General features: G+C 40.2%; 1 protein-coding gene across 12 annotated transcripts in view; it reads left to right on the forward strand.

Moving 5' to 3' along the window:
* myocd (myocardin) overlaps positions 1-21548 on the forward strand; it is a 164207-nt gene that overhangs the window by 36033 nt on the left and 106626 nt on the right. For 11 of the 12 annotated variants that reach the window (XM_044338789.1, XM_044338797.1, XM_044338799.1 and 8 more), the window contains one exon: positions 18153-18210. The gene's annotated coding sequence lies outside the window, so the exon portion shown is untranslated. Of the gene's footprint in view, positions 1-11808; positions 12162-18152; positions 18211-21548 lie in introns of those variants that run through there. The other variant, XM_044338794.1, reaches the window with a different exon arrangement.

Below are 21548 nucleotides of genomic sequence, written 5' to 3' on the forward strand. Positions count from 1 at the left end.
CTAACTAACCTGCTAATTTTGTTTCAGTGCTGATTCTGAGTGGTGTCATTACATTACAAGCCTTATTTTCTTGCCCTGTAGTATTTTGGCCTCCCTGCGTAATGCCTCAGTCACTCTGTGCCAAAAAGCCCTATAGTGTGTCCTTTTATCTCCCTCTGATAACACTCTCCCTTTGGTTTCCCTCAAGACACACTCATATTCACTTAACACTCACATGTGTTGATGTTTCCTCTTTTTTTCTTCTATGTCCTATATGCCTTACGCTGGCAGTGAATGGCTGGCATTAGGCTGTATATTGAAGTACAGATAAGCATAACCTGACTGCTTGTTTGAGTATGATTAGACGCATGCAAAAACATGGTATTGATATATGGGTAATGTAGAATGGTTAGTCAAAATGTATGGTAATATCTAGACTCTGAGATGACGGAAATGAATACACTGCATGTCAAAACTGATCTTAAAAAAATTATGTAAATTTGATACTGTTATAAAGAATTATGTGAGGACAATATCAGCATGTTTAGCATGTAATGTTTACATAGTTCACCAACTACATTTAGTGTGTTTGCATGCTCAATTACTATTGTCTAGCACTAACACACAATGTACGTTATGTTATTTATAAGTTTTGAAGTTATTTGGTCATGAATTTCACTAGATGAAAGGTTATTACAATTAATTCTGAGGGGGACATGGATATTTGCACGTACAATGGCAGTCAATCTAATAGTTTGTGAAATATTTCGGTCTTTTCCAAAGCAGTGGACTGACCTTGCAACTTAAATGGCTAATTTTTTTATCAGCTCTGTGTCTTGATTTAATGTTCCCAGGAGCTGGGATAGGGAGTATTTCTGTGGTAGAAATTAGATGAAAAGAAAATTGAAAAACAGTGAGGTCAACAGTGATTATTTGGAAGACTATTTCTGAAATAGAACATTGCTACTGATTTTTTTTTAAATATATATTTTCAGTTGTTCAAGCAGGACAAATCAAACTTCATTCACCTCCTTTGCACTGGAGTGGAACAAAGAACTGGATGAAAAAATACCAATATCTCCATTGCTGAATACCATTTTTGTAATTTGGGTAAACCGAAAGTTAAAAAACTTAATGTATGTAGGTGGGTAACCAAGTTTCACCTCTTACTGACAGTTCAGGCAGCCGAATGCCACACAGACAGACTGACTGCATGTTGCTAGTTTGCTTATGAATTAGTACTTGAACACATCTTACCACATGTGTCCAATTAGAGTTCCAGTAAACTGAATTGGCACACACACATCCTACATAATTTGGGTTGCTGAAATGCAGCCTATGGGTTTCCTATGATGTCTAATTACATTGTAAGACACGAGTAATTGCAATAATAAGTAATGTGTTTAGATTATGCAGAAGTCCGTCCAGATGCAAAACATCTGTTTTGATCCTGCAGTTGTGCGTTTGTTACTTTACATGGTATTGTGAGAGCTGCTGTCAGGTTCATTCATATCTCTTCTGTAAATTTCAGGCTGTAAGAGTATATGCATGTGCAAGATAGCCACATCTCACTCCTACCTTCAATAGATATTGTAAATTCAAAGTGAAATGAATTACATTGTCGCATGTAAAGCAGGGAGTGCTTTTGGCGTGTTGGCTAGATGGAGTCACACAGTAGCATTATTGTGCTGTATAATCGCCATGAGGCTGTTAAAAGAGATGAGGCCTTTTGATGAGACTCTTCCTGAGTCAGCACGCTATCAGTGAATTTTCGCTTTACATGTCACGTATGAACCAACACGTGGAGCGCATAAACGAGAGAATGCCACCTGCCCAGTCAAGTAAAAACATCATCAGGGGGAAAAAGAATGTTTCCCATGATCAACACCAGGGCTAAAGCAAGGAAACAAGAAGGCTGCAGTCTAGACAGACATTTAGGGATTCAGCAGAAGGAAAATGAGAGGGAACAGTAATGATATCAAACTAGAGATAATCCATACAGACCAGTCTCTGACCCGAGCTCAGCTTCTGCAACCATACAGGTATGTCTTCACTGATGATGACATTTTTTTTAGCTGATCTTACACACATGACATGTTTTTTTCCTAATCATTGCTATGACAAAGTATGTAATTAAAGCTCAAATTAGTCCCAAGATGAGTAGTAGCATTCTGGCGCCTAATATGGGCACGACCTTAAATTGAAGAGATCAGATTTTGATGTACTGAATAAAAAATTTGGAATGAAGCATCAAAAAGCCCCGGAGATAAAGTTACAGACAAATCTGGCAGGTTAAGCAACACCTTTGCGAACTTTAATGACTTTATTCTGCTGCTGTGCGCAAAATGGTTTTAGGATGTCATTATGAATTCTTGCGGCGGAATCTGTCTAATACTTTGGTGGGTTTGTGACATGGCTTAAAGGGATTGAGTTCATGAGATGTAATCCATGTTCAGACTGAGATGCTTTCTAGTCTTTTAACCTTTCACTGAATGCTCAACGTTCCCTGACCTTCACATTCATACCTGTGCAAAGCATTCGCTGCTGGTTCGCTCAGACTTCAAAGGCTCAGATATGGAATAATGTAGCTTTAAATATGCACAGCAGATGACAGGACCTTGTTTAGTTCATGAAACAAATCATGTGAGCCTGCAGAGTTTATATGAGAAGATCAATACAGTTGGCTACGTTCACTCTCTATTCAGAGAGCAGAGCATTTGTCTGAAGGCTTCAGAAGTTTGTGAATAAACGTGATGTGTATGTTTGCTATCAAGATCCAACCACTGATAAAGCATAAAGCTGACACACTGAAATGTTGCTCGTGCAGCTGGGACATGGAAATGGTTTTTGATAATGGATCAGTCAACACTTCATGTGGTTAGCAGTCTTCAGGAAATTATCCCAACTATCTGGAATATTTCTATTATGTAACAACAAAGTGAAACATTGCTGGAGGAGGAAAAATCTTTTGAAATGGGCAGAGTTTTTCTTCATCGTGATTTCAAAGCGTGTGTGAACTGACTGTGATAGGCTTCACTCAGAGAGAATTATCACCCAACTTTATTAACACCCAAAAAGTGCCTGATGTCCATAAACCCGTTTCTGGTTTTCTGCAGTGAGCCCCTTTATGCTCTCCATGAACTTCTGATACTGACTGACAAGGTTGGTACTGTAATTTGATTGGTGCAGTATCTGTGTGGGTGGGAACTAGTAATAGTTTGAAATATCGCTTAAGTTCCAGTGGCCACACAGGTAGCTAAGGGGGCCACTGTTATTAGCCATTGCTTCGTCCCATCTGTGCTTGGAGTACTCTTTTTGTAACTTTGTGACTCCGTACATTCGTTCATGTAGTGATTGGAACTTTGTGTTAACGAACAGGATATCCGTTGTTGTGAGTTTTGACAGTCTGGTAGTTGCCATCACCACAACTGGCTAGGTCTTGATCGGTCCACTGGATTCTGAGGAAATGAGACCCGAGTTGGAGCGGGTCCAAATCTTCCCTGTAATTGTGTTGGGTTGGGTCTTGTTTTACTGCCACGGGTCTTGGGTCTATATGTCATATGTTCACTACCTGGGTGGATCAGAATGGACCTGAGTGTATGCGGTATCAGCTCTGATTATGTGACGCATCACAATCACCGCAGGAGAAAACAGTATATTTTGAGGTGAGAGTGTAAGCTAGTTAACACCTGGCAAACCATGGAGTGGCTTTTATTGTCATGCAACCACAGATAATGTGATTATTTGTTGTCACCGGAGACCCATTTTAAGCTTTAAATATATCTACACAACAATATATGTTGGGATGAGGGGTGAGGGATGAAGGTATGTGTTAAGTGGTAAGATGTGTGGCTCATAGATGCAGGGATGAAACAAAAACACAAGGCAATTAAGACATAGGGAGCAGGCACGTTGGGAAATACGACCTGGCCCTAGCTAGGGCTGAAGCAGTCTGTTGTTGCATCGTAGTGGCAGCAGGATGGAATCATCGGTGTGCCAGTGCGGGGGGCGCTGGGTAGGGAACCCGCAAGCGAGTGGTTGGCTGGAGCAGTGGTGGAACTGGAGGCTGTGCAGAACTGGAAAGCCTGGCTTTGTAGGCGGTGGAAGGGCAGAGTGGCGGAGGCCAGAGTGAAAGTGCTTGAGGGCACAGTGTTAACAACGGCTGGAGCGAGGGGATCAGCAATGGGGGGTGCTGAAGACACAGAAAAACATTTGGGTGTTGGGGGAGGAAGGGGAACAGGGATAGAACAGTAGGAAATTGAGTGGGTCCATCAGAGGAAGCACCATGGTTCGGTGTCACTGTTGCTGTGGTAACAGCAGGACCAGAGGTGGCTGAGGAAGAAACATAAAAGAGGGAGCTGCTTGAGCAGGTGGAGCTGAAAGCGTAGAGGTAGCTGCAGCTGAAGGAAGGGAAGAGGAAAGGATGTATGTGCGGGGGTTGATTGTAAAGCCTGCGGACACGGTGATGAGAGAAAAGACGAAAAAACAGACAGATCAGACTCAGGGCACAGGGGAAGATACGACCTGGCCCTGCAAGAGGGCTGAAGCAGTTGGCTGCGTCGTGACGTCATCGACGTGCAGCGTACAGGTGGCCCTGGGCGGGGAACCCGGAAGTGAGAGATGGAGGCAGAGAGGAGCTGGAAGAACCTGGCTTCGTTGTCGGTTCGGCGAAAACGGGATTTGTATCTGGAGTTCAGCCGGGGCTGAAGAAGTCTGGGCTCTGTTGTAGTAGGCGGTGTTGTGACGTCATCAGTGTGCGGCGTGCATTGGCCCGGCGGCGGACAATGAACCCGGAAGACCGGGAGGATTTGAGCTGCCGGCGAGAGGATGATGGAAGTAAAGTCTACATAGAGTTGGAAAGTTTGTCTTTATCATCGTTTCGTAGGAGTGGGACAACCGTCTCCTTGAGAGCTTGCCGGAGGTGAGCAAACATCCGGTTGAAGATGTCAATCGCTTGGAAAAGAGCTGCGTCCGAGTGGGCCGTCGCGTGGATCCCAGCTGATCAGAAGCACAGCTTCTGGAGGAGAAAGGTTCCATGTGGATGTGGTGGTGAACGAGATATCTCGTTGGTACTGCTGGATCGGGTCATGTGCGGTATGTTGCCGAGGAACGTGGAGCACGGGCGGGAGGTAAGCATTTGTGATGCAAGCTTGTCGTAGGTCATGTGAGAACTGAGACGAATGGGAGAGAAAGGGGTTAGACACGCTTATATAGGTATGCATGAGTGATTGAATTAGTGAGGCGCAGGCATGGATGTATAATAAGAGCTGGATACTGGACTAAAAATGGCGCACATTCAGTCCTATAGGAATTGCTCGCCTGGCATATCCACCAAAAAAGTTTCTAGCTTCCGAGTTTGCTTCCGCGTTGTGCAGCCCATTGAATATGCACAGTAGTGTTTCCCCCGCTGGCCCTGCCCGCAAGCTCCTGCTCTGCCCATAGACTTTACATTGTGATGACATCACAGATTTTTAAATCACTTTTCTCGGCTCAAGGAAAGTTACAAACATAAAACCTCCATGGATCAAAAGCTCATAATAGAAAGAGTCATAATTGACGTTATTTGCAGTTCGAGGGGTCCTGTCAACAGTTTTACAGGCGTCTCTTTTACAATGGTGGTCTATGGGGAAAATCCTTTTTGGGCTGCATGGGGATTTTTCGCTGCAATACTGCGAGTGGCCACTGGGAAAAATTGGCTGCAAGGCTGAGCGACGGCACCCTATCCAGCTCTTATGGGCACAGGTGATTGAATTTAGTGAGAGAAGGGCGTGGTCTTGTTCCTGAACCTTTGTTATAATAAAACATATATAATGTAACTCCGTTTCAGGAGCTGTACTTCTTTTATTGTGTTTTCTTCTGTTGTGTAGTTGCTAATGGTGTGTTTGCCGCCCCCTGTGGTCAATACATGTGTCAATTTAACAGAACTCTGGGACGACCTGTATTACTTAAACACAATATCAACCAGAAGACACAAATGACCTCACAGGACTTCACTCAGTTTCTGAAAAGAAGAAAAAATGCATGCACCAAGATGCTATTAACTTGTGAAATGTTTACACTGTCGTAAATCTCTCAGAATGGATTTATCTTTCAAATCTAACAATATTCCCTTCTTAAAAATGTGTCTGTTATCGCTTTGCAGTGACTTTGAATTAAACAGACAGTGAGACTGCTTCAACAATGACTAAAAGCATATTTGGCATAATGATTAAATGGCTTTAACTTAACTTTTTTTCTTAACATAAAAGTAGATCAATGTGATGATATTGGCTTTCCACTCTAATGCACTTGTACTTGTAATTGTAAGTGTTTAAAATTTGCTGTCAAAGGAATGTGCTCAGCCATCTGGCCACAGTTAAATGGACTACGTTGATGACTATCACATATGCTACAAGCACATACACAATGTTTACAATAGGATAGGAGTGTTTATAGAGTGGGTTCTAATTGGATAGCGAGTTAACCTGAGAGTAGACACTGATCTCACTGATCAGATTTAGACTTTCTACGAAAAGATGTGATACTGTGACGAGCTATTATTTTCTGTAACTTTTGTTATTTGGTTTCTGACTTGGCAGCTCTTTGCTTACCGTGCCTGATTAGACTTTGGGTGTTGTAATGCAACCTTTGCTGAAGAATGTAATGATCTCACACATCAAGCAGATGTTCTCAATCAATATTTGTTGATGTGAAAGCCCGTTAGTTTGCTAATTACATTTGCATAAACATTTCTCCATTTCATATTTACTATGCTAAATTGGTTTTCATACAGAGTTTACATACAGTGGCCCTGAAGTGCTTACACATGTTTGGTGTAAATATTGTTTGGCCTAAGTAACAATGTATACACAAACATACATAGCCTATCACATACTGTATGTATTCATGACCACACACACACACACATGCACTAACACACATACACACACACACTTACACAAACCAAATATCAGCAGCATCCCGCCCTAAACAGCTTGCATTCCTCACCAATGACTTACTCGGAGTAAACAAACATGTATCTGCTTCTCTGGCAAATCAACAGTGTGGTGGTGCTGTTTGTTTGGTGGACACCGTGGCCTGACGTAAACAAGCTATTGAACTTTGTTTAAGGAAAGGTATGATTTGGACATGTTAAGAGGATTTTTCAGCTTGTAGCCCTGCGTAACCACAGTGTAGAACATCTAAATTGCTGTGGTTTGGCTGGCTGTCATGAGGAGATCCAGATAATTAACTAATTGTTGAGCCTGGTAATAGAGGACTCGATGCAGTGAAAAACCCCCTCTGGCAGCCGCATTGGTGGTCCTCAGGTCTCGGTTCATGATGGCTGTCAGAAGCATGATGACATTAATTTTGATGTGCTGAAAAGCAGGTGTAATTAACACAATTAATGGTGGCTGAATTCTATTTAGCTGTTTCAGTTCTAAGGTCCTGCTATTGCACATGTTGGCTCACTGTCGCTCTGTCATGTCTTACTGCGACACTTAGAGGGACTATAGTGTTTCTACACACATTTGGATATACATTCATCTTAATAGTGTAGGTGTGTCTGTGTAGTTATTGAATGGAAAGTTATTGATTGTGGGGGTGTGTCGGGCACAAGGTACAGAGATAGATTGACACATCATTATGACAGCCGCTTTAACCTCTTCCAATCACTATTTTGGAAAATGACATAACCAAATTAAAATGGCTGTAGCTCCTGAACCACTCTGACTATATGCATGAATGAGGTCTTGTCAGAGAGAAAACACTCTAATTTTTTCTTTTTTTTTTTGTGAAAGTGTCGGAAATAGGTAATACAGAAACAGAACAGTCTTTGAAGTAAAAAAAGGAAAAACTATGTTTGTCTAAAATAAAAATGTATTTATCAGTATAAATAACTGGCTTATCTATTCAGATCAAGGACAGTATGAGCAAAGGCTGTAAACAAAATATAAATGACCACCTGCCTCAAGTATGATCAGTGCTTTTTTCATCAAACAGTGCAGGCAGAGATCCAAAAAGGACTTTTGGAGACTCTTAATGGACAACTGGTGACCAAATGTTATTCTGAGATACTAAAAGAGTATGGAAGCCTGTAGGTGACTATATTAAAATGATAATGAAAACTTGAGAATGAAAATGTAATTCCACAATAGCATTATAATTTCCCACATATGTTTGTGTTAAAATGAAAATGCAATAATCCAATTTGCATTTTTCTGTACAGCAGGTTAAGTCTTTGAAATTGAAATGTCAAAGCCGTTTCCATTTTCATTTTCAAAGTGTTAGAAAATTGCATTTTAATTTTAATTGTGACTTAAATATTACTTGCATAAATGAAAAGCTTACATTGTTTGTATTGCATTTTAATTCTCAAATTTGAATTAACATTTGAATATTGTCCACTGTACAGAGGGGTATGACTTTAAAAATTAAATGTCAAACAGCTTTCCACTTGTCTCTGATACAGTAGGCTTCCATAAAAAGTTTTTTACATCTTTATATCATCAGTTGGAGCTGAAATACTCCAAGTTTCCAACTTTTCAATTAATTTTTGATATTACCTCCATTTACCACAAACCATAAACCAATGTGCATAACTGTGTAAAAACCACCACCAATGTAAAATAGTCTTTTGTCTCCAAGTGGAGCAGATTTGTTAAAACCTGTGTCAAAAAACATGGCTCCGTCATCACCTCTCATCCTCTGTGTGGCGGTAATGCTGAAAATTTGACAGGACAGATACCTGCGTGTTGTCCATCCACTGTACAAACAGCAGTTTCCCAGACTTCCTCAGTTACCTTATGTCCCCTCGCTTGGACTTCCTGGGAAGTTTTTTATTTTTATGTTGGGAAATCCTCTGCGGGCCTCCCCCACAGTGCCACAAGCCATGATCTTTTAATCATCCAAATTGTTGAAAAGTTTGGCTCTGGTGTAGAAACTGTCCATGTAAACTTGATATCCTGTTCTCAGTAGCAGGAACTCCAGAAGCCTTATTACAGCTGAGTAACTTAAACCTTCTTTCTGCTGTTCAGGAGTCCCTGAAGTTATCCGGACATTATATGGAGGAGCTGTATCTGAATCAGTTGGACCGGACATTAAACAGACTTTACCCTGTCAGCTCCCTAGTACAAAGTCTGTGTAATGTAAAGAAATCCCAGCTATAAAATGGGCTTGACATGCCTCGCCCAAATCTTATTGTTTCAGAAACATAAGCAGTCCAACACAATATGATCAAATCTAGGTTCTCATTTCACACCAACTATTACTGAAGCTGAAAGTCTCAAAACGCCACTGAGAATGACTAGGGTGCACTCAAACTAATGCTAACATGCTAGCCTGTGAAAAACAGCTGATGTGCTGGTCGATGCAGTATTTCAACTCAGAGCCACAACTAAACATCACAATAACCATCAATGTCTTGCAAGTCCTGGTTCACAGCAGTAAAAGCTATTTTTGATATGGCATGTTTAGGCATCTCTGGTGCAAACTACATTTGAAATACATTTTTATAAATACATTTTATAACAGAAGAAAGTGCGAACTAGCGGGCGTAGGTGTCGTATAGGAGTTTAAGAGGTTAAACTAGCTTCAGCGACGACTCACAGCACTTTTGCCACAGAAGCATTAAATGGTACAAAGTGTGTTGGTTCTCTTTAGTTGATGATTATGTAATTAGTCAGTTATGGCCATTTTCAATTTTCCATGGAAAAGCATGGATTTATAGCTTACTTGATGCTTCCACAATGGAGGGTGTCGTCAATGAATGAAAGAGTTGAGGAGGGGTCATATAATTGCATCCATACAAGCACACAAGCTAGTTGTAAGCAGCAAATTTGTAATTATGTGTACAGTAAAAAAACAAACAAACAACAACATCAACAAAAACAATAAAACTGAATGTAGAGTTCCTTTTTACAGTTACCCATCATTTTCTTTCTTGTGCAGTACTTTGTCTCTGTATGCTCAGCAGTGGTGGAATAAGAATTCAGATCCTTTACTCTAGTAAAAGTACCAATACAGCAATTAAAAAAAAAAAAAAAGCATCAGTGTGTGAGCAGCATGTTAGTGTTGCAACTGCTGGAGGTCGAGCTAGTTTGAACTATTTTATATACAATTAGCTAGTTTAGTCCGGTGGTTTCCAACATAAGGGTCGGGCCCCTTCAATGGGTTACCAGATAAATCTGAGGGGTCGTGAGATAGGCGTGGGAGGGAAAGAAGAAAGCGGAAGAAAAACAAGTTCTGATTGGATCATTTGAACATTTATTGAAATGAAACCATGTGAGAAATTTAGAGGAAAAAATCACTCTTTGATGGAGCTTTTAACAACTCATCTGAAATGTGACCCTGACTACACACTGCTTTTTGTAAGACGTCAAAAGCCAAAAAGGTTGGAAACCACTGGTTTCATCTTTAACAACGTGTTGTATTTTAAAAGCTTGTTATATTATCCATTGTGTCAAATCAAAAGTACAATATTTCCCTCTGAAATGTTGTGGAGTGGAAGATAAAGTAACATCACAAGGAAATACTTACATTCCACCCACCACTAAAGCTCAGTAAATCAAATTTTCATTATTTTCAACATCTTATAGACTGAAAACATGATGAAAAAACACACCTTATCAGGAAAAAGTCTAATCAATAGTTTAACCAGTAACGAAGATATCAGTTTCATTAGGCCCACACAAGACATCTATGTTCAGTAAAATGTTGCTAAGTCGAGACCTGGAAGCCCAGGCTGCTTTACATTCCACCAGCCTCTGTTGAGGCCTTTTTTCAAAGCAGGTTATTTGATATGTCACAAGAGCAAAAGCACAGGTGCAATTAATGACGTTAATGAATGATGGTTGCATTTCAATCAGGTGTGTCTGCTCCAGGACCCCAATTTTGTGCATATTGGTTCACAACTAACTATTGAGCTTTATGGTAATTAGCTTTCAAATACCAAGCAAATAACTGTATTGTTCTCATACAGTCTGATTCATTCTTGTTACAGTGAGGAAATGATCACCAATATATTATTTCTGAATAAAATGTAATATTAAATGGTAAGTGACTAAGGATGTGCATCTCCATCACTGAGGCTGATATGATACACATCTTGATGCATTGCCAACGATCCAATACATTAAAGATACATATGAAGCAACTACGAATGCGATACAATACGATTCACCCCTATTGTGAAGTAGTGCGAGTCGACATGATACGATGCGATTCGACATGATGCAAGAATGATGCTGTGCAATTCTATATGGTACAGAGAGTTTGATTTTATTTCTTTAGCATACAGCAAAAAATTAACTAAAAAAGTGCGATTTTCACGTTACATATTTGTTTCTCCAGTATAGTAACTCAGTCAGCATCTCATGCTGTTTCTTTTTGAACTCTAAAAAAACACTTGGACCTTTCAAAAACAGACCTTTTCACAGGTCCCTTGTAGTGCAGTGCTCTCTGTCACCAGTTTACATGCATATGCTCTGTGACCCACACAATTACTGTCAAAATAGTTTAATCCACTTACTCTGATGTGTGAAACAATGATTCTAGAACGCCAGTTCCACCTGGAACGTTTTAGCAGCTGTGGCATGCTAGCACGCTTGAGAAACAGTTTAAACAGGACAAATCAATCTAAATATCAAATTATTGATCACATTTTTAAATAATAAAGTTGTAGGACCTCTACTAATCATATAAATAAATTGTATTTTACTGATGCAAAGATGTTAGAAACGAAACATCACAAGTTCATCCTAAATTGTATCTGGTGCACACTTTTAATCGGGGCAATTGCATCGTGAATGTTTATGCCAGTGCACTGATGTGAATCGGTGAATCTTCCCATACCTGTGACTAACAGTGCAGAATCCACTGAAATAACACCCAATTCTGCAGCTCTGCACAGTTTTTAGCTGCTTTAGCTTACTTTGGTCTTTCTGTCTGCACATATACTGTATGGAGTCTCGTTATACACTGTATATTAAACTGTAGGCAGCAGTCTCTGCTAAAAATACTCAAAGAGAGTGTATGCTAGCTGTGTAGCTCTCATCAGAGAGCTGAAGCAAATTAGCCTAGTGGCTGGCAAAGAGTCAAGCTTAGCAAACATAGCAAGCTAAAGATCCACAATTCACTACTGGACTTACATTCACCAGGTGTCCAGAAATGAATGATAATGTTTTTCCATGTCTGCTAGATGTGTAAGTAGCCAGTTCTTTTGAAACAATAGTTTGCTAACATGTTAGCCATGACAGCTTGCTAAGCTAATAGTATCTCAGAACTGTGTTTGAGTTGTTCTGCCTTCTAGCTTTTCAAATAATATATAATTTCATGCAACTTGAATGCAACTTGCAAAATTATAAACTCTTATGAGTATATAATTAATTCTGTTGATGTTGAAAACTGTTAATTTGGTTAGTTATCTGTTTAACAGAACACAGTAATTGTAACACAGAGAAGTACTGTGTCCAGAGCTATACATTTGAAAGGCTACACCAATGTTTTAGACATTGTATGTATGCTAACACTAATAGCACAGCGCAGTCTTCCTCTACAGCCAGTAAGCTGCTCTGCTGGTGAACGACTAGCAGTCATAACAGCCGTTCATTAGCTCATTCTCTATGTATGAAACATTTTCACTCCTGTCAGTGTATATTAGAGGAAGTTGTGATATCAAGATCCAGTAATGTTCCCGATACAACTCTCAACAAAATGTTGCACTGGCTGACCGTAACAGACACAACTTGCTCATTCGTCTGGTTATTATATATTTAGACATTATTTGTGCTCAGCCAGTGCTCCAGTTGACCCTCATGATGACGCGCACGTGGCTCCCAGGAGATTTGTGACACAAGTGTTGTTTCTACCATTATTCCAGTGCTCTATGCACTGAAGTGTGGTATGAGTCTGCTGAATCTCCCTGGTTACGCTTGTGTATACTGTTCATTTTTATGTGTGTAAGCCTTCATCATTTAGCCTCTTACGCATACCTTTAGAGGGTTTGCAAGGAATGAACCATGTCATGCTCTCTTCTCGTAACTGTTCTGTATTATTTGGACTGTGGTATGACAACAGTTCAGGGAAAGATGTGTTCTGGAAAGTACGTCTGTAAAAAGGTCTTGGCAAAGTTGTAAATATTTTGTTGCTTTTTCATACTGTCCCCAACTTCCTGGGTACGTATTGCACATTTTATGTGGGCACATTCTGGTTACATGCAAGACAAATTAGCGTCCCAGCAACTTAAAATAAATGATCGATTCATCTGTTTGCCATATCACACACCTCCTCCTTTGTCTTTCACCCGGTGAGTCCTCTCACCCTTGGCGGAGGCTTTGGAAGCTGCACCAGCCCTCTGTGTGCTCACCACTCGGATTAATGGCTGTTTTGGCAACATATGAGCTCATGGGTAATTGGCTGAGGTGATGTTTCCTGTTGAGGTGATGAACCTGGTTCTTTTGTGGTCGCCTCCATGGTTGGTCGCTTCCGCTGCCACTAAGACTGGTAATTGAGCAGCACTTTTGTCATACTGGTTGTGAACCATGGCAAGGAAATTATATGTTCTCTCAAAATGTCATTGGAGAAAATGACAACGAAAAATTGTTTTGTACAGAGGCATGCTGTGTCTGTTTTCATGCTACCTGTGATCATTTCCCCATGACTGAGTGAATAATTAAGTTATCAGCCTTGTTTTCCCTTTCCTTCATTTTAACTTTAGTCTTCCAGTTAAAAGTTTTTGTCTTGTACAGTAGTATAATGCAACAGTGTCATGGTGACCACTACACTGACTTCCTCTCCACTACAGACTCACAGTCTTTCTGTTCACTTACATTTTCATTAGACTTTTCAGACCTTGTCATTCCCCACCTGTCCACCAGATGCCCTCAGAGTTGCCCAGTGCTAGTCACCTGATCCTGCTATTCCCTGCACACCTGTCCTTCCCTCACTAAGCCCCAGAGCCACTCTTCCACTCCCACTGGCCAAATTGTCTATAGGTGCATTTCCCTCCACCTGTTTTTATTTGCATTTTCAATATGCACTTAAAAATCAGCTTGAAACCTCAAAATATTGTAAAACAATATTTACACCTGGCTGAGGTAGAAAAGTTGTTGTATCAACAATAGCAAAATGTGACCAAGTGCAATGGACACAGATTTAGCAAATAAATTATGACATACATGAAACATGTGACTTTACCGTCCACTTAACCCTCACATACTGTTCGTTGTGCAGCTGGTATATACATTTTTGCAGGTGTTAGAGGGTGTTCCGAGTCAAATTTGACCCATTTTAAAGTCACCAGAGGGGGTCAAATCAAGGTAAAAAGTGGTTATGGGGAATCTTGAAATGAAACAACAGACTGCCATGTGTGTATTTCTATCATTGGGACAGTGGGGACAGAGTTCAAGGGGGACCTTGACACTGTCACTAGAACTGCCTGTGTTCCCACCATATTGCTACATATGCCAGGGTTCCCACCTAGGTGGGTTCCTGTAGACCTTTGAGGTGTTATGGGGGAATCTTAAAACAGTAAAAGAGTAAAACCATGCATAGGCATTGTCATATATATTATACACACAGTAGGGACATTGGGTCATGATGGGCCTTGACACACTTTGAAAAACCCATCAATTTCCATGCAGCCAACATAGTGGTTGCCCAACACAGTCCTCCCATTAGTGGAGGGCAGCTTTCATAGGACTATAAAAAGTACCTGAGTCCCTATTTCACTGATTTGATGGAGTAGAAGGAGTGATTTGATAGATCTGTTGAAGAGAAAGTATTAGAATAGGAGGACAACATGGAGGAAAGGCCCTTGTGGCTTCTCTCATGCAAAGGCGATGCCACCTTCTCCAAACACCACAGAAGTCCAAATCTTGCCCTGATCTATCTGCATTCCCACAGTCAGTTGCCACAAGGGAACAAAAGAGAGGGAGATGCAACTTCTGCACAACAAAGGACTGTGAAAGTAATGCTTTTTGCAGTCTTGTTTGAAATTTACAAACCAGTTTGTGGTTTTGTTTTATGACTAATACCCTTAATGCAGAGTTTATTGTGTACAGTTGACAGAAAAGGAGGGAGATGTGGTTTATAGGCAGTGTTGACTGATGGTTTAAATGGTTATAATGAAACCCACCATTCAAAAATGTTGTTGCATCCTTCATTTAAATTGAATTCATAGAAATAATCATGTCCACCATGTTTTCTTGTTTTAGATAACACAAGATCATAAAATAGTGTGATTGTGAATGTATTTTCTCTATAATCAAATAGTGTCAAACTTAAAGGAAACACTCTCTCTGCTTTCTGAAACATTAATGAAGGATCAATCACCCATTTATTGATGACAAGATATCTATGGATGCAAAATCCATTTGTGGTTCAACATTTGGTAGAGAGACTAATGACAAAGGGATTCTTGAGCTGGGTCAAAAATGAACCGCTCCATACTGTGAAGGTTTAGAACAGTATGTAAGGGTTAAGTTTCCGCTCCACTGAGGAGACAAAATAGCAGCAGATCTGTGTGGAGCGATGAAGACACTGTAACGTTCTTCAAATTAATACATGAAACAAACAGAAACAGAAATTATTGCGCCCTCAGTGGCTTAATGGCTCAGGCTGGAAAAATAGTGCGTCCAGCTGTTTATCTTGATGAAACAACTCCTATTATGAAAATGTAATTTTATTTGAATTTTCATTTGCTGATATTCTGGAAATTTGGTTAAAATTTACACTAAATTTGGATGTAAAACTAGTTTATATTGCTCATCCTGTCCTGTTCTGGGAAGAGTTTTGGTGTGTGGCGAGACCTTTCTTCACAATAAAGAGAGGCAGCTGCTGAGCTACTGTGCCTCTGTTCTATACTAATTGAACAGGATATGGTTCTGAATGTACTGGACAAAACAGGTGAGTCCATGAGTGAGTTGAGGGGTCACAGTTAGTTCAGATATGTCTGTAATAACAATGGCCAGAACAGTGTAGACATTTTTAGACAGCAGCGATTACAGCTAAAATGTTCGGAAAACAACATTAGAAGAGAGAGTTAATGGATGTTATGGGTACGGACAAAACCAGTACAATGGCATGAGTATTAGAGTAAATCTTCATGGGAGCTGTAGTTTTTTGTATGCTCACAAAAGTAATCTTTTCTTAAAATCACAAAGATTTAAATTTCTAATAGCAAGTGCTGTAGTGGAGCCAGTTTGTCCTTGGATATGGAAAGTAAACTCTAGCAACACACTTAATTTTTTTCAGAAAGACAGATGAAAGAAATTCTGAATGAGAGATTGCATTGACTTACAGAAGTTAGTGAACAGAGGCTACTCTGGATGTGATGTCACTATTAATGCCATTGAGGAAAGATTCTCAGAAAGTGTGTATAAATGCGTTATCACTCAATCTTTGCAAAAGATCCATGAAAAACAGCAAATCCTAGACAATACATTGACCAGGACTACAGACAATCACCACCCTGAATGGATGAGGAATAATTTAAGCATAAATTAAGCATATGCAGATGACAAAACAGAACCCTACATGAAGTCCCCCAGGCGAAAGTACTAGAATAAGATTGTTCCACTGTAATGAGAGACTTGTGATGTTTGGGTACACGATGTGCCTGTAATAACAATCTAAGTGGGAAGAAGTCTTTGGTTCTCCTGCTTTGAATGCTCTCAGTGTAAGTCTGCCTTAAGCAGCCTGCATACATAGATCAGAATAACAGGGTTGAGAAAGACCAAAGTAAAACTGTCAAGAATGGGCACTGGTCTGGATGAATGGACATGGACGAGGCTGTGAATTCTTCTACCGGGTTACGGCCTTGTTGTTTGTATCCTGAAACAGATGTTACACTGAATCCATCACTCACGGGGAAATGGATGCATATGATTCCAAAAAAACACAAATCAGTCTTACAATCAGAAGTTCTGTGTCACTATTCTCTCTTGGTAGTATCACTAGTAAAGCTGAAGAATAATTTCCCTGACGGTTACAAAAGATGCTCTCAAAACTTGTAGAGTATAAAGAGATAATGAATAATAAGAGGTTACTGCTGTTGTTGTTGGCTGTGTCTCCTGACAAAATACTTCATGCTGTCATTAGACTAGCTGCGAGAAATAGCATGACTTCATGTCAGCGCCATTTCCTTGGAAAGGTTTTAGTCCTCTTATCACATGGGAAAGAATTATGTTTACAGGATCTATTAAGCCACGACTGCTAGCATTGTTTCTTCAATGATTCAACAACTTAATGAAGTACTATACATCATGAAGTACAGGTTGTTATTACTCCATTCAATCAGGGTGATTTGATATTAAACCAGAATACAGCTGAGATCTTAATTCATCTCAGTCTCTTGGCTTATTGAAAGATGAATATCTGCTGACCTCTTGTTCATTCTTCCAAGATACATAAAGGAATATGCATGCTGTGTGTGTGTGTGTGTGTGTGTCTTTCTTTAGTGTCTGTGTGTTTTTGTATTTGCTTGTACAAGATAGTAAAATCAGATGGCTTGCAAAGCCCGCAAGCAATTAAGTTCACGCCTCTGCAAACAAGCTAGCAAGACCCTTCTTTGTTTCCTCTCTTTAATTGTCTGATATCCCATCGTACCGGCTTTAAACGTCGGATCCGCAGGGTTGCGTATTAAGCTGAGGTTTCTGGCTCCAAGGTGCAGAAAAATCAAGTCTTCTTCAATTAACTGGAACGCGGCCATTTCCCTGTTGTACCCGCTCCCAGATCCCACTGGGATTGGCAGAGCTGTTGGCGCTCTGTGGGATCCACATTAACTGTGTGAACATTCTTGTCGTGCTATTCTGGTGTATTTATTGGCTGCTTGATTACATGCGTGTTTACTTGGCAGTTTGTTGCCCCGCCAGAGAGAGAGAGAGAGAGAGAGAGGAAGAGAGAGAGAGAGGAGAACGTGTCCAAGCATCGTGATCCGCAGGGATAGTCGGAGCTTTCAGGGGTTGTGCTTCACCTCTTTGATGCGCTGTCAGTCAAAGAAAGAAACAAAACAGATGGAAGGCTGTTTGCAAATCCCAGTCCGGTGCTTCTGATGGAGAGCAATGATGTTAATGATGAAAGATGAGTTTGAAGATGAAGTCGTTGATGCTGATGATGGTGGTTATAGATCAATCACAGTTTTGTACACACAAAATGACATGTGGTTTCATTATCATTATATCTCTCTCTAACAGGTGGAGGATACCAGGCTGTGGCTTGAAACAGGAATGTTAAGGGACAGCCAGTGAGCAGGTAGGACCACTTCCTCTCAGCCTCACATTTCTTTAATAGCTGTTTGTCTTAGATGAGAATTATTGAAAAGATGAGACGCACATAAATTGAGCCACAATAGTGTTATTGTAGTGCATTTGTATTATATGTTTTTTGTATCTAAACCTCAAACTGGACATCTTGGAATGAATTTCATCTTCACACTTGTAACTGTATCAGCACGCCCACAACAACTGTCACTCTTGTATACACGCTAATCTTTTGGTTTTGTGGCAATGTTACCACTATTTTTTACTAGGTTCTGTGCGAAGACGGACTTTAAATGAACTTCCACTTTAAATGAACTAGAATCAATGTGTTCAGCTACAGTGCTGCTGTGTGACCAGCTGCGTTTTGGCAGCGCCCACGGCCCAATGTGCAATCGTCGTAGTCTTGTATGCACAAGTCAGAAGAAAATAGACTTAAAGTGTAAAAATACACCCCTGGTTGCAGATATGCCTGTAAAGCATGAGTAAAAGGCAAACTATTACACAGCTTTACAGTGTTGAGGAATGTTTTGATAAAAATTGAAGCCTACTACAAATCTTCCATCAGATGATCCAATAAAAAACGCAGCTGAAATATGTCCAGTGTAGACAGTCTGTTTATATCTTAATATAGTAATCTGGCAAATCATTGTACTGTTTGCTCATCCTATTTTAATCTGTCAGCAGGGTTGGACTGGGAACAAAATTCGGCCCAAGCAATTTTCCCCCAACATACACGCGTATGAGTTGCCTAACGCTATATCAGACTATTTATGACATGTAGGCTAAGCAATAGATATCAAGGTGGCACCCTGACAACATGTGTACTTACAGGGTTTCATAAAATAATGTTATAAAGAAATAGCCTAGAGGAAGATTCAGCAACCCAAGAGGTGCACTTGACTATTGATATAATCGACATGGGCAACCCAACTCTCGGCACACTTAATCTGTAACTTCACAAATAAAACATATATGACATAATCATATGTCATGAAGTACTATATGACAAAATATAATCTTGTCATCATGAAACAAAATAGCCAAAACTCAATTTTCCCACTGAGCTAACGTTAGCAGTATCACTTGCTAGAGGTTGTCATGCAACTTTTCACCTCAGCAGCATCCTCCTCTTCTTGCTCCTGCTCTCCACTGGAATCAAGCTGCTCATTTCATCCAGACTCTTTCCTCCTCCTCTTCATTTGGCGGACTGTTAATGTTGTCACTGCAACTAGGCATGCTAACGCTAACGGGATTCTGCATGACAGTGGCATCGATGTTAACTTAATAAACGTGTTAACTTAAAACATTTTGCAGCATCAGCCACAAGATTTTTTTTCTTTTTCTCTCTGACCTTTTTGCTTTTTGGGACCTTTTTTTGTATAGGCTAGCATTATTTTCCATTCAAACTTCACTCTTTCCGTCTTGATTTGATCATTTCCCACTTGACTTCTGACATTACATTACAACAGACTGTGTAACCCCCAATCAGATGGGCTGTTCCTACATGTGCACAAAATGTAGTTGTTATTGGTGTTATTGGTGTTAGTGAAGAATTTTTGTAGTCGTAGGAGGATCATGTCATCATCTAAATATTTGCTGAATCTTCCCTTGTGTATCAATCCAGGCTGAAGTGACTCTTAAGTGTATGTGTTCCAGACTTAAATGTCCAATTGAAAACTGAGCTTGTCAAATACACTCTAGCTGTGTGAGGCTACATGTGAGCTGTGATTGATAGAACTACCAGCTTTCAGTCACCCCAGCTGGAGACTTTAATACTCACTGTTCTGTAATGTTCTTATTTTATACTTAAACCTTCCTTTGAGACTATAACAAGTTTATTACCCAGAGATTATCTTGCTTTCCCATAGTGACCACTATATGTATTGGAGCTATTACGTTTTTACATTTCTGTCCCATGTGAAATGCAGCAAGAGTTATAGAAAAATGCTCTGACACTCACAATGTCTCAGGATGATGATTTTATAGCTAGTCTGCAGGGATTTAAACATTACTGGCCCTCATGAAAAGTGACTATGTACATTTTTCCACCCCATAAAAGCTCCCTCCCAAAATACCATAGTACATATCAATCTACAGGAGCTGTTTTGTTTAGTTTGACTCTCAGCAGCAATTTTGCAGGCCTACTGTATGTGTTACCTGGTCGATGGTGTGCCTTGTGTCTGTATGAGAAAGAGTTAATGGTTATGACATTTATTACAGTCTGTCACAGAGCAGCTCATGGGGTCTTTTTACTGTCATACCTCAGCAGCACGGGGCTTATTTCCAAACGGTCTTGTGTGTCAGGAGACATGCAACATCAAACTAGTGTCACTCAAACATCCCTCTGGTTTCTGTGCATGTATTTTATGTTAGCATTTTTCCCCAATTCATTTTCCTGGAAAGATGCCATTGAGATAAGGTTAGGCAGTGTGTACGAGAACCCTTCCCCTATGACACACACATACACACACATATACACATACATACGCTACACGACCACCCAATCTTACCTCATCTCATGATATCTTGAAATCGTAGGTTTAGAGGTACATCAGCAGTAGGATCTCATGCCAGCGTTGTTTCATGACCTCAGAACAGATTCTGTGTTTACAACTTCCTCTGGGTCAAAGGTGAACACAGAGGTCGAACACACTGCAGTTCCCAGAGCTATAAACCAAGCCATACAGCTACAACATAAGAGAGTCTTACGGGTGAAAGATTTTGAAAAATGGCCAGTACATTTCATGCGATAACAGCATCTCCAAATCTTAGAGGGGATTATCATCTGACGATATCTCTGCTTTCTTTAATTCCTCTGCTCGGGGTGAATTGCTCGACCTGTGATGGAGGGGAGGACATTGCTGTCAGTGATGCCCTTGTACACAGTGTTTTTATGTCAGCGTGGTCAGAGGGAATGATGGAGGAATGGGTTGAAGGGATCAGAGACATGAGTGAGAGGTAGGTGGTGAGTTTTAGGGTATGACTCAGGAATCTTTACCTGTTTCTTTCCTGGTGAATATATTGTCTATATTGCTCCATATATGGAAGCTTCAGCTACTTTTTTCACATACAGATAGTTAAGTCCATACATTATGAACATTCTTTGCTATATCTCTTTCATTAATACTGTAAAGCAAAGCCCTCTCTACTTTTTAGCCTTGTTAAAGACAAGTGTGCACACCCTGTGCTTGGCTGTGGGGAGTAATGTGGCTGTGTGGTAACTTATTTTGTGCATTTCGTCAAGCCGTATCAGAGATTTTGGATTGGAGGAGTATAATATACGAGCTTATAAATAGTCGTGATTGGTGCCCCATGGGGATATAAAATGCA

The sequence above is a fragment of the Thunnus albacares genome, chromosome 20, assembly GCF_914725855.1.
Source record: "Thunnus albacares chromosome 20, fThuAlb1.1, whole genome shotgun sequence".
NCBI classification, from domain to species: domain Eukaryota; kingdom Metazoa; phylum Chordata; class Actinopteri; order Scombriformes; family Scombridae; genus Thunnus; species Thunnus albacares.